At 41.3% G+C, this 13,334-nt stretch overlaps 1 pseudogene; it reads right to left on the minus strand.

Moving 5' to 3' along the window:
* Nucleotides 1-6,757: 6,757 nt before the first annotated feature.
* LOC100619223 (unconventional prefoldin RPB5 interactor-like) lies at nucleotides 6,758-8,182 on the minus strand (annotated as a pseudogene).
* Between the last annotated feature and the right edge of the window lie 5,152 nt (nucleotides 8,183-13,334).

Below are 13,334 nucleotides of genomic sequence, written 5' to 3' on the forward strand. Positions count from 1 at the left end.
CAGTTGTTACAGGAGGTGCAGTTGTGGCCTGGTGTCGGCGTTCACGCGCAGCGGCAAGACGTCGATGTCGCTCATCTTCAAAGGTGGTGGGTATGCCAGCTGCTTCTGACAGAGGCAGCAAGTTCTAGTTGCTTTGGTGTAATGCCAGCCCACTTCAAGTTTGACTTTAGCTGATCCTTGAATCTTTTCTTTGGTCGACCTTGTTTCCTGAGTCCAGCTGACAGTTCCCCATGGAATACCTGTCTTGGTATTCGCTGTGGGTCCATGCGGATGACACGTCCAGACCATCGTAGCTGGGTTTTGAGGACCATGACTTCGATGCTGGTGGAGTTGGCTCTGTCGAGGACTTCCTGGTTGGTGATTTGGTCCTGCCATCGGATCCTCATGATTGACCGGAGAGAGCGTTGGTGGAATTGCTCCAGCTGTTTCATTTGCTTCCGGTACAGTGTCCATGTCTCACAACCATACAGGAGCGAGCTGAGGACCACTGCATTATACACTTTGAGCTTCGTCACAGTGCTTACACCTCTGTGTTGGAGGACTTTGGAGTGCAGCTGCCCGAGTGCCTGGCTGGTCTTTTGGATCCTGGCATTAATCTCGTGGTCTAGGGACCCTTCCTTGGCGATGGTGCTGCCCAGGTACTTGAAAGTGTTGATGTTAGAAAGCTGCGTGCTGTCGATTGTAATGCACAGCTGGTTAGTTGGCCTCCCTGGTGCAGGTTGGAACAGCCCCTCTGTTTTGCTGAGGCTGATAGGCCAAACAGTTTTGTTGCGGTAGAGAACCTGTCCACAATGGTTTGGAGATGATTTTCTTGGTGGGCCACGAGAGCACAGTCATCTGTGAAGAGAGCTTCCAGGATGAGTCTCTCTCTCTGTTGCCTTTGTTTTTGCAGTCAGGGGGCGAAGGTCAAATAGTGAGCATCCAGTTGGTATTTGATGTAGACGCCCAGATTTAGATCCATCACAGCATGTCATAATACTTGGGTGAAGTATAGGTTGAATAGTACCGGAGCGAGGACACAGCCTTGTTTCACACCATTGTAGATGTTGAAGCGATGGGAAGTCTCTCCACCAGATAGGACTTCCCCTGTCATGTCGACATGAAAGAGCTGGATTAGTTTGATGAATTTTGATGGGCAACTGCGCTTGCTAAGGATCACCAACAATGCATCCCTGTTCACTGTGTTGAATGCCTTTGTCAGGTCTATGAAGACAATGTAGAGACTTAGGTTCTGCTCAAGGCATTTTTCCTGCATTTGCCTCACCGTGAAGACCATGTCGATGGTGCTGCGATCTGGTCAGAAGCCACCTTGTGATTCAGGCAGGTTCCGCTCTGAAATAGATGACAGGAGTCTGTGGAGTATAACACGGGGGAGGATCTTTCCAGCAGTGGAGAGTAGTGAGATTCCTCTGTAGTTGTCACAGGCTGCTCATGCACCTTTGTTCTTGTATAGGGCTATGATGGAGGCATCTCTGAGTTCTGGGGGCATGTCTTCCTCTTCCCATAGGCTGGTCAGCACTATGTGGAATGCCTGGAGCACCTTTCCATTTAAGGTGTTGTACACCTCGGTTGGGATCCTGTCTTTACCGGGTGCCTTGCCTGCACTCATTTGTTTAATGGATTTTTGGACTTCCTCTATTGAAGGAGGGACGTCAAGTTGTTCAATGGTGCAGTTTTGGGGGATCTGGTCAAGGGTGCTTTGGTCGACTGAAGAAGGTCAGTTGAGAAGCTGACTGAAGTGTTCTTTCCACCTGTTGCTGATGCCTTTTTTATCTTTTATGAGAGTGTCACCGTCAGAGGATAGCAAGGGAGTGGTGGTGGGTTTTAATGGCCCATAGACAGTCTTGAGAGCAATGAAAAATTGTTTGTAGTTTTTTGTATTGGCAAAGTGCTGGATTTTTTCTGCCTTTTTTCCCACCATCGGTCTTGCATCTTCCTGATCTCACACTGCGCCGTGGCTTGGAGAGACTTGAATCTGTCCTTTTTAGGAGCAGAGTTTGGGTTATTTTGTCACTCTATAAAGGCTTTGTTCTTTTCGCTCAATAGGTCTTCAATAGCAGTATTGTTCTCGTCGAACCAGTCCTGGTGGTTGCGTTGTTTGGGGCCTAGGACTGCCTTTGATGTTTCCTTCACTGGGTCTCTGAACTGGTTCCATTTCTCGGTAGAGCTTCCAGTGAGTGGTCCCTTGGCAGACAGCTTGTCTTCCAGGCAGGACTGGAATGTTTGCACATAAGATGGATCTCTAAGATGACTCACATTGTAACATGTGCAAACTGTCTGGGCGTGTTTTGGATGGTGAGGTGCAATGAGCATTTGAAGAGTCGCTCTAACCAATTGGTGCTCTGTCCAGCATTCAGTTCCTCTCATGGCTCTGGTGATCTGTACATCCTGGATGTCTCGCCGGCATACAATGATGTAGTCAATGAGTAATGCCTCCCACCAGAGAGAAGCTTCATGGTAGGAAAATAGAAAAGGGATAGAAGTTTTGGATTCCGCAAAGGACATGAAGGAGCCAACCTTTTGAGATGTTAATAATGAGTCAGTAATCAAATATTATTAATATTTGGGAGCCGCAGCCTTGCTCCGATCAATGGACGTCACTGAAAGGCTATTTTCCACCCAGAGATCCTGTTTAACACTACACTGGTCAAGGATGATATAGCTCAGCTGGGAGAATGAATAAAGACTAATAGAATTAGAGAATGCTAGGTATTAGCATTGGAAAAGAAAGAGAGACCCACCTGGCCTAAGGCCAGGCCTCAGGTAAAGATAGAGAGGAGAGAGAAAGGTGGTGATAGCAAACCTGTAGCTTGTCCAAGAAGAAGGAGGAGCTGGCCACAGGCTTCTCCATTTATTGTATCTGGGATACGCGAATGAACTTAATACATATTGATAAGTTACACAATGCCTCAATACATATAGATGAGTTACTGTAAACCTTAAAATTTCTTAGACTTATAAATGTTGGAAATTTCACCATTGGGAAATTTCATACTTGAAAAATTTCCTATTGAGAGTGGGAACTCTATTGGAATGTGATCCCCATTGGCATGGGAGGTTCCTCCTCCTCCCTTCTTAAGATTACTTTAGGACAGAAACCTTTTGCTGAACAATGGAAAGGGCTTTGACCTATGCTTAAGCATAGAACAGGAATTTCTTTGAGTCATGATTGATTTTAGAATTGATACAATGTAGATACTTGGAATGACAGAACCAGGTCTTGGAAATTGCAATCTCCACCCTACTCAGTCCTAACAGGATTTAGGAAGGGCTGCAGCATAGATCAAAATTTAATTATTCCAATCTCTACCCTACTCAGGGTAACAGGATTTAGGAAGGGCTGTAGCAAAAGATCAAGATTTAATTATTTGAGAATATGACCTTCAACAGACATGTGCAAAGCCACAGACTTCTGGGCGGTCCTGGGTTAAGCTAGAGCCACCATTGGCACAGGGAAAATGATGGACAGTGATTGGTAGATGTGAGAACTGAGGGGAGGGAACTTGGATGGTTTCCTTAAAGATAGAGGGGTCTGAGAACTGAGGGGGGTTGGAGAGTTTTGGCTCTGAGTGGTTGGAGAGGTGCTCTGAGAAGCTTGCTCTGAAGGAAGCTGGAGGTGGAGGCCCTTGAGACTGTTTCTCCATTTTGGTCACGTGAGTAATAGGGACTGATCTCCTTTCTTTGCCCCAGCTATCTAAGGGCTTGGGCCTTTTGGCCCAGCCTAAACAGAAGGGGTATTTAAGCCCTATTCCCTTCTCTCCCCTTTCTCTCTCTCTCTCTCTCTCTCTCTCTCTCTCTCTCTCTCTCTCTCTCTCTCTCTCTCTCTCTAATTCCTTTCTTCCTCCTGTTTGTAATTAAACTCTATAAAAGGTTGATGGCTGACTTGAGTTTCATTTAGGAATTACATAGCTGAATTCCTTGGCGACCTTAAATTAATATATATCAGTTTTTAAAAGTGATTTCCTTGTCACATTACATAGTGTATTGCCATTGGATAATTGCAACTTACGACAAGGTGAAGGTGGGGTTTTTTTTCCTCAGGTGTGTGCCATGCACAGAATGTCCATGTGCCCATTCACAAACCTTGTCTCTCCATAATACCTATGGGCTGGACTGCTACAATAAGATGCTGTTTTGATTGCGGGTGCATCCATGTTGTTTTATATTTGTTCGCCATTCTGAACACTGAGTTCGTGATGGTGAGTTTGAACTCTGAGCATTTGCTGAGTAGCAGTAGGCCATTGTTGTTCATTTTGCCCACAACGTGTTTGCTGAGCACTCCTTTCCATCTTTCATGGTCCTGGCCAACGCGGGCTTTGAAGTCTCCCAGTAGTATCAGCTTGTCATTTATGGGCACTGAGTGCAGGAAGGCACTCAGGTCAGAGTAGAACTGTTCAATGGTCTCCTCTGTGCTGGTCAGTGTAGGGGCATATGTGCTGATGATTGTGGCATATCGGTCTTTTCTGAGAGGTAAACGGATCTTTGTGAGCCTCTCACTGATGCCCACAGGCAAATCTGGCAGCTGTTTGAGCAAACTGGTCTTGATGGCCAGGCCAACACCATGGATTCTGTCTTCTTTTGTGGCTCTACTTTTCCAGAAGAAGGTGTATCCAGTGGTGGGTTCGCTGAGTGATCCCTCTTCTGGTAAGCGTGTTTCGCTTAAGGCTGCAATGTCGATGTTATATCGTGCCAGTTCTTTACCGATTAGAGCTGTTCTTCTCTCAGGTCTTGGGGTATTCTCTCTATCAGGTAATGTTCTGATGTTCCATGCTCCTAGTAGGAGTTTCTTTGTATTTTGTTTTCTTTGATTTCAACCGCTTAAAGGGATGACCCACCAGCCGCGGTGTGCTGACCAGGTGTTTGTAGGGTAGGCAATGTTTGGGACATCTTTTCTAGTCCCCTCCCTTGATTAGGGTGAGCACTGCTGTCCTAGAGAGGGCTGCTCAGTCACCCAGGATGCTGCTGAATGTCCCTGATGCCCTACAGGGCTGAGTGAACACTTGTCCTTTGGGCGCCTACATGCAGGATCGTGACTACAACTGCCAGTGGTCACCTCCACCTGTTGCGTCGCCACTCCCCCATCGCCACAGGTCTTAAAGAGTGTGGACAGGGTTAGCATAGATGAGTGTGCACAAATATACTTGTGCATGAAGGAGATTTAAGTGGAAAAGTCGGTGCACAGAGACAGTCCCACTCTCTCGGTGTTAGAAGCCTGGGTCCATTGGTACGAAAAGTCGTTACACCTGGAGACTTCCTCAGCTGCATTGGATGGCTGTGTTGTCTTTGTGCTCCAACACACCCTAAGCACTCCACAGTGCTTTGCTGTGTCACCATCTCAGCCGTTGAACCTTCTTATTGGTAGGGGTGTATGGGGTGTTCAGGGAGGGGGTAGTATCTCTAGTATGGAGGGCTTGTTGTGCCCTCCTAGGGCAGCTCTCCAGCCTCTGACCCCCACCTGACACCCATCTCTCACTTGTGGCTTCCAGGAGCTGCCAGCATGCAGCAGCAGCCACACCCCAGACAACAGCTTCAACAGGCCGGCTAAACCTTGTGAGGGTAGCCATCGGGTTGTCGTTGACCCCTGGTGAACCAGGGCTTTGCTCACCCAGCATGTGAAGACTGCTTCGGTTGTGACCCTACTCCTAAATAATTCAGTCCAACCTTTTATATTTTTATATTTATATATATACACCTTTATATTTTATATAACCCTTACATTCTACCCCTTACAACATGTATCATTGTTCAAAACCTATTTCCATGTTATTCATATTTGCAGTAGAACGATTCTTTAACATCAAAACCCTAATCACATCCCTATCGCACTTTGTCCTGTATTAGGTAGTTCTTTTGTTAGGTTATTTATGGTAATGTAGGGTTGCTGGACAAGCACACTGAGCAATAAGGTAATGAGAAGTCAGGATTCTTTCTCCCTCCTCCCACTCCACCAACCTCTGTTATCCTCTTCAGTTTGGAATCAAGCTGGGATTCAGACTAAGTTGACTGAAAACTTTACAGGTAATTTACTCTCTAAATTGTTAGAAACGAGGTTTATTTTAAGGAAGGAAGGGAAAGGGAGTTTGGATAGGAGAGAGGGGTTTAGAATTTTCCCTGATCTAGAGTAAATCTTAAAAGAGTAAATAGAATTACATAGTCTTATAAGAGGGATGCTGTTAACAGTTTTCCAAGGTCTTCAGAGACAAACTCCAAATATTTCAGAGAGAAAATCAGTAACCAAAAGGCAGAGAAATCTCCTTAGCTCTTCCTCCTCAAGTATTAGGAAAAAGAGTTCCCAGCAGCAGTTTGTGTTTCCGTGTTCAACTGCTATCTCCGGGTCACATTCTCCCCTGGAATATTCCTTGATGGACGAATCTCCAAGTTTCCATTCATTGCATCTGTTTCTCCAGGTTTTCTGCAGTGTTGCTCTCTTACAGTTCATGATGGAGAACCTATGACACATATGTTAGTACTGACACACATAGCCATTTTTGATGACATACAGCCTCATGTGGCTGCATACAGAGAAGTATGGGGTCATATGCTGAGAAGGATGTGAATATCATAAAATTAAGTTGTTTTTTTTTCTCAAAGTGACACACCACCGGAGTTATGTGTGTTTTTTTTTGGCTAATTTTGATACACTAAGCTCAAAAGGTTGCCCATCACTGCATTATGTGGTCGATCATATATTTTTCTTTTTTCTTTCTTTTTCTCAAATATTCAAACATATATTTTTTATTTTTTAATATCACTGATAAAGAGGTAAAAATAACTTGCTGCCAACATAACACAGGATGCACTACTCCTAACTACTTGTAAGTGACATTCATAACAAATTGCAAAACTATGCTTTAAGATGCAAATTTCCATTTTCTAGGCAGGCCTAGTTTCTCTGTTGAAATCTGGCAGCTTTGAATTTTGAAATCCTTTTTGTAGTTTCTTCTGATACTTTTGTCAAAACTTCTTTTCGCTCAGGTATGGTTGGTAATGCAGGATGAACAGTGCCTGGGTGTGGTATTATAAGAGATAAAAGTCCCTTTTCTATTACAGTTCCAGAAAAAGCCTCAAGTTTTCCTGATAGGGATAACAGTTTTTTTCTGTTGATTTTCATGCCCATCCTCTTCTTCCTCCAAAATTCCTTCACTGGCATCACTGCGGGCAGTCTCATCATGACTGAGGCTCCTTATCCCTCCTCCCCGGCCCTCAAGCTCAGCAGCACTGCTTTTACTGGTATCACTATTCTTTCTGCTCTGATACTTCAAAATTGATTTATGAGGGACATATTCTCCATCCACAACATCAGCAAAAACTCTATAGACATCAGCAGGTGTTCTGATATTAGGAAGTTCTGGAATAGAATGGCCACTGTTGCCATTGCTATTCCTCCATTTACATTTGGCTTCTTCTTTCTTTTCACTGAATTTTAAAGTAGTATTTTTCCAGTATTTATTCTTACCCTCTTAGGTTCAACTGTATGAGAAAAATATATAGTTGGTACAGAATTATCTCCAACTCCTAAATCATCATCATCACCACAATCATCATCATTATCATTGTCACTATAAGAACTTGAACCATTTACTTGACCATTGAATAATTTTGAATTTGTAATGTCCTTTTCAAAACTGCACTGAGTAAGAGAATTTGTTATTCTGTTTCATGACATTTGTCTTTTGATCTTCCTTCTCCTCTTCAGAAGTCACATCATCTCCATTTGCAAACAAAGTATCAGATTTTCTATTGAGTTCACCCAAAAGATCTTCTTCTTTCTAGGCCATCAAGTCGAGCTCACAGTTCCTTCTCACGGAGGAAGCTCTCTTTTGATTTTGAATCATCTACAAAATCTGCTTCAAATACATCTAAAGTCTTTGGTTTTGAATGAGGCTTATGAGCAGTTCTGTGCTTTCCATCAACAATATTATCTGCTGCATCACTCATTCTTTTTAAGTCTTCCATGAATTCAACTCTGGATTCAAAGTTCTTCATCACTTTTTTAAAAAATCATCCAGTGCTTTTCGAAAATGTTTTTTCCTACGTTCTACTAAACCTACAGCCCTCTTTGCTGAGCATTTGCAAAACCAGTTGTCCCCAAGAAAACCCGTGACTTCATTGGTACTAACAAGTTGTCCTGGCATGAAGGCAAGAGGATCAAAAGGTACCATAATATTCTAAAAGAGTTTATCAGGCAATTTGCTTAGTTTTTCTTGAAGGGCCTCATAGTCATGCTTTACCTTCATACTTTTCCTGCTCCTCTCAGAGCCTCGACACATGCTCCAAGCAAAGCGGCTGTGTGGAAGAGGCTGTGGCTGCATCGGAGAGGCCGGGCCAAGACTGGGCCTCCATTGCCGCTCAAGTGGAGGTGAAGGCTCTGAGGGTATGCGGTGCGGGAAAGGCCGCCAGGGCCCCCAAGGGCTACTGAGTCCTAAAGCAGTGTTTTTGGAGGCGGTGGCTGCTCCTTGGGACGCAAGTCTTGCCCGGGACTCTGCTGCTCCTCCACCTGCCGCCCCGCACGGCGCCCCACATGGTCCCCTGTCCTGGGCCCGCCGCAGAGGCCGGACTGAGACAGAAACAGAGTCTGAGGGGTAGAAAGCTGGGGCTGGGTCTGCGGCGGCCGCTGTTCCTGTCCGGAGTGCTGAGGTCCTCATCTCACATTCGCATAATCAGCCCAGTCGCCACTGGCTCAGAGAAGTCCAGTGGGAGGTGCCGGGTGGGACAGGGCATGAGGGCAGTAGTCCAGTCCTATATTTTTCTAATGCATTTCTGGTTCCACAGTTCTTTCTCTTAATATAGATAGTGTTCTTCCTCACAAATTCCCCTGGATTGTCCTGGGTCATTGCATTGCTACTGGTAGAAAAGTCCATTACATTCGATTGTGCCATAATATATCAGTCTCTGTATAATATTCTCCTAGTATACTCCTTTCCCTCTACATCAATTCCTGGATGTTGTTCTAGTTCACCTGGAATTCCTCCAGTTCATTATTCCTTTCAGCACAGTAATTCCATCACCAACATATACCTCAATTTATTAAGCCATTCCTCAATTGATGGACACCCCTTCCTTTTCCATTTTTTTGATGCCACAAAGAGTGTGACTACAAATATTTTTGTACACGTTTTTTCCTTATTATCTATTTGGGGTACAAACCTAGCAGTGAACATACCAAATTTCTGATAGCAAATTGATAGTCCTTTTAAAATCATGTCTCAATATCCAAATACTTTTATGATTTATCCTTTTCTTAGTTTCACTCTGCTTAGTCTTAAAACTTGCCCATCACACTTTAACTCTGAAACCTCCAGCAAACTGGTCTGTTTGGTGCCCTTAAAACTGTTTCTTCACAATTTTTTTTTATTTTTCATTTTCAATAAAAAAGAATAAGATTATTCTTTGACTCTTTATAGCACCAAATTGTTCCCATGCAAATGAAAATATTACCCTCTGTACATTGTCACCAAAGAGATTCGTTTCTTTAAATCAATACTGCAGATTTAAAAAACAAAACAAAACTAGGATTTTCCAAATCTTACATGAAAACTGTATTTCATCATATCACTATTTTGTCATAAAACATATATATATGTGTGTAAATACACACACACACACACACACACACACACACACATATATATATATATATATATATATATATATATATATATCCTGAACTCCCTCTCTCTTATCCAAATTCCCTTACTCATCCTTCCTTAAAATAAATCCCTGTTTCTGGTATTTTAGAGAGTGTTATCTGTTAAAATTTCAGTCTACTTACCCATTCTGATCCCAGCTAGATTCCAACTGAAAAAACCAGCAGAAGTTGGTGGGGGGAGGAGGAGGGAAAGAAATCTGTCTTCCCATTACCGTATTTCTCAGTGTGTTTGCCTATTCCCTTCAATTACCATAAAAAACCCAGTAAAGAAACCACCTAATACTATATATATATATATATATATGTATATATATATATATATATATATGTAAACAAAGTTCCTTTTCTATTTGAGTTAGATAGCAAAATGTCCATCCACAGTAATATTCATATTCCACATCATTTGACAACCAATATAAATATTTTCCTTTTCATAAAGTACTTTTTCACCCTTTTCATCATTGTTTCTAATGAATAGGACCTTAATAATATAGTGCATCTTATGCAACATTATAATCATAGGATCGTCCACAGAATGCTTGTCAGTTAACTGACAAGTAAACACTGGTCATTTCTTCTTCTGATTGCTGTTGTATAGTCACCATCTGCAGGAGAGAAAACCTTCCTTTGGTTATATATATATTTTCCCTGTATTTTTTATTAGTTTTACCTCATGCATGCCCAGTTTCTAACCTCCTTTGCCTTTTTTCTTCACTGTATTCTTGCATTCCACTCCATCTCATCATATTCAATTCACAATCATGCCCTCTGTCTCTATAAACTCCATCCTACTACTCAGTAGCACAAGTATTAACTTTCCATTTAGAGATATAAACAATTTAACCACATTGAATCTCTTATGATTTCACTTTTCTGTTTACCTTTTTATTTTTCTTTTCAGTCTTATATTTGAGGATTAAAATTTCTATTCAGCTCTGATCTTTTCAACAGGAATACCTGGGAGTCCTCTATGTTTGAAAATGTCCTATATTTCATCATTTCATCAAATACCCATATTTTCCCCCTGAATGCTTAGTTTTGCTGGGTGGATTCTTCTTGTTATAGTCCTAGTTCCTTTGCCCTTTGGGTCATCATATTGCACATGCCATAATCTTTCAAAGTAGAATCTACTAAGTCTTGTGTTGTCCTGACTATGGCTCCATGATATTTATTTAGTTTTTGAATTAATTTATTTAGTCAATTTAGAACATTATTCCTTGGGTATAATAATCACATTATATCCTCCCTCCCCTCCACCCACCCTTCCTGCATCGGATGTGCAATTTCATTGGGAATTACTTGTGTCCTTGATCAGAACCTATTTCCATGTTGTTGGTGTTTGCATTAGGATGTTCATTTAGAGCAGTGGTTCTCAACCTTTCTAATGCCATGACCCCGCAATACAGTTACTCATGTTGCAGTGACCCCAAACCAAAAAAAAATATTTTGGTGGCTACTTCAAAACTGTAATTTTGCTACATTTATGATTCAGAATGTAAATACCTGATATGCATTCTGTATTCTCATTGCTACAAACTGAGAGGTTGAGAACCGCTGATTTAGAGTCTACCTCCCCAGTCATATCCCCTTGACCCATGTATTCAAGTAGTTGTTTTTCTTCTGTGTTTCTACTTCCATAGTTATTCTTCTGAATGTGGATAGTGGTTTTTCTCATAGATTCCTCCAAGTCGATTATAACACAGTATATCAGTCTTTGTGTACAATGTTCTCCTGGTTCTGTTCCTCTCACTCTGTATCAATTCATGGAGGTTGTTCCAGTTCCCATGGAATTCCTCCACTTTATTATTCCTTTGAGCACAATAGTATTCCATCACCAACATATACCACAATTTGTTCAGCGATTCCCCAATTGAAGGGCATCCCCTCATTTTCCAAATTTTACCACCACAAAGAGTGCAGCTATGAATCTTCTTGTACATGTCTTTTTCCTTATTATCTCTTTGGGGGTACAAACCCAGCAGTGCTATGGCAAGATCATAGGGCAGACAGTCTTTTAGCACCCTTTGGGCATAGTTCCAGAATAGTTGGATCAATTCATAACTCCACCAACAATGAATTAATGTCCCAACTTTGCCACATCTCCTTCAACATTCCTTACTTCCCTTTGCTGTCATGTTAGCCAATCTTCTAGGTGTGGGGTGATACCTCAGAGTTGTTTTGATTTGCATCTCTCTGATTATAAGAGATTTAGAACACTTTTTCATGTGCTTATTAATGGTTTTGATTTCTTTAACTGAAAATTGTCTATTTATGTCCCTTGCCCATTTATCAATTGGAGAATGGCTTGATTTTTTGTACAATTGGTTTACTTCTTTATAAATTTGAATAATTAGACCTTTGTCAGAGGTTTTTGTTATGAAGATTGTTTCCCAATTTGTTGCTTCCCTTCTAATTTTGTTTGCATTGGTTTTATTTGTATAAAAACTTTTTAATTTGCTGTAATCAAAATTATTGATTTTAAATTTTGTGATTTTTTTGTAGCTCTTGCTTGGTTTTAAAGTCTTTCCTTTCTCAAAGATCTGACATGTATACTATTCTGTGTTCACCTAATTTGATTATAGTTTCCTTCCTTATATTCAGGTCATTCATCCATTTTGAGTTTATCTTGGTGTAGGGTCTGAGGTGTTGATCCAAACCTAATCTCTCCCACACTGTCTTCCAATTTTCTCAGCAGTTTTTATGAAATAGTGGATTTTTGTCCCAAAAGCTGGGATCCTTGGGCTTATCATAGACTGTCTTGCTGAGGTCATTTACCCCAAGTCTATTCCACTAATTCTCCTTTCTCTCTCTTAGACAGTACCAAATTGTTTTGATGATCACTGCTTTATAGTATAGTTTGAGATCTGGGACTGCAAGTCCTCCTTCCTTCACATTTTTTTTCCATGATTTCCCTGGATATCCTTTATCTTTTGTTCTTCCAAATGAACTTTGTTATGATTTTTTCTAATTCAGTAAAAAAAAAAGTTTTTTGGTAGTTCAATGGGTATGGCACTAAATAAGTAAATTAATTTGGGTAGGATTGTCATTTTTATTATGTTAGCTCATCCTACCCTTGAGCAATCAAAGTTTTTCCAATTGCTCAAGTCTAGATTTAATTGTGTGGAGAGTGTTTTGTAGTTGTGTTCATATAGTTCCTGTGTTTGTCTCGGCAGTTAGATTCCTAAGTAGTTTATATTGTCTAGGGTGGTTTTAAATGATATTTCTCTTTCTAATTTTTGCTGCTGAGATGTGTTGGAGATATATAGAAATGCTGATGACTTATGTGGGTTTATTTTGTATCCTGCAACTTTGCTAAAGTTGTAGATTATTTCGACTAGCTTTTTGGTTGCTTCACTAGGGCTCTAAGTAGACCATCATATCATCTGCAAAGAGTGATAACTTGGTCTCCTCATTACCTGTTTTAATACCTTCAATTTCTTTTTCTTCTCTAATTGCTACAGCTAGTGTTAATAGTACAATGTTAAATAATAGAGGTGATAATGGGCATCCTTGTTTCCCTCTTGATCTTACTGGGAAGGCTTCTAGTTTATCCCTATTGAAGATGATGTTTACTGATGGTGTTAGATATATCCTGTTTATTATTTTTAGGAAAGGCCTTTTATTCTATACTTTCTGGTGTTTTCAATAGGAATGGGTGATGTATTTTGTCAGAGTCTTTTTCTGC

This window comes from Monodelphis domestica, chromosome 1 (assembly GCF_027887165.1).
Source record: "Monodelphis domestica isolate mMonDom1 chromosome 1, mMonDom1.pri, whole genome shotgun sequence".
NCBI classification, from domain to species: domain Eukaryota; kingdom Metazoa; phylum Chordata; class Mammalia; order Didelphimorphia; family Didelphidae; genus Monodelphis; species Monodelphis domestica.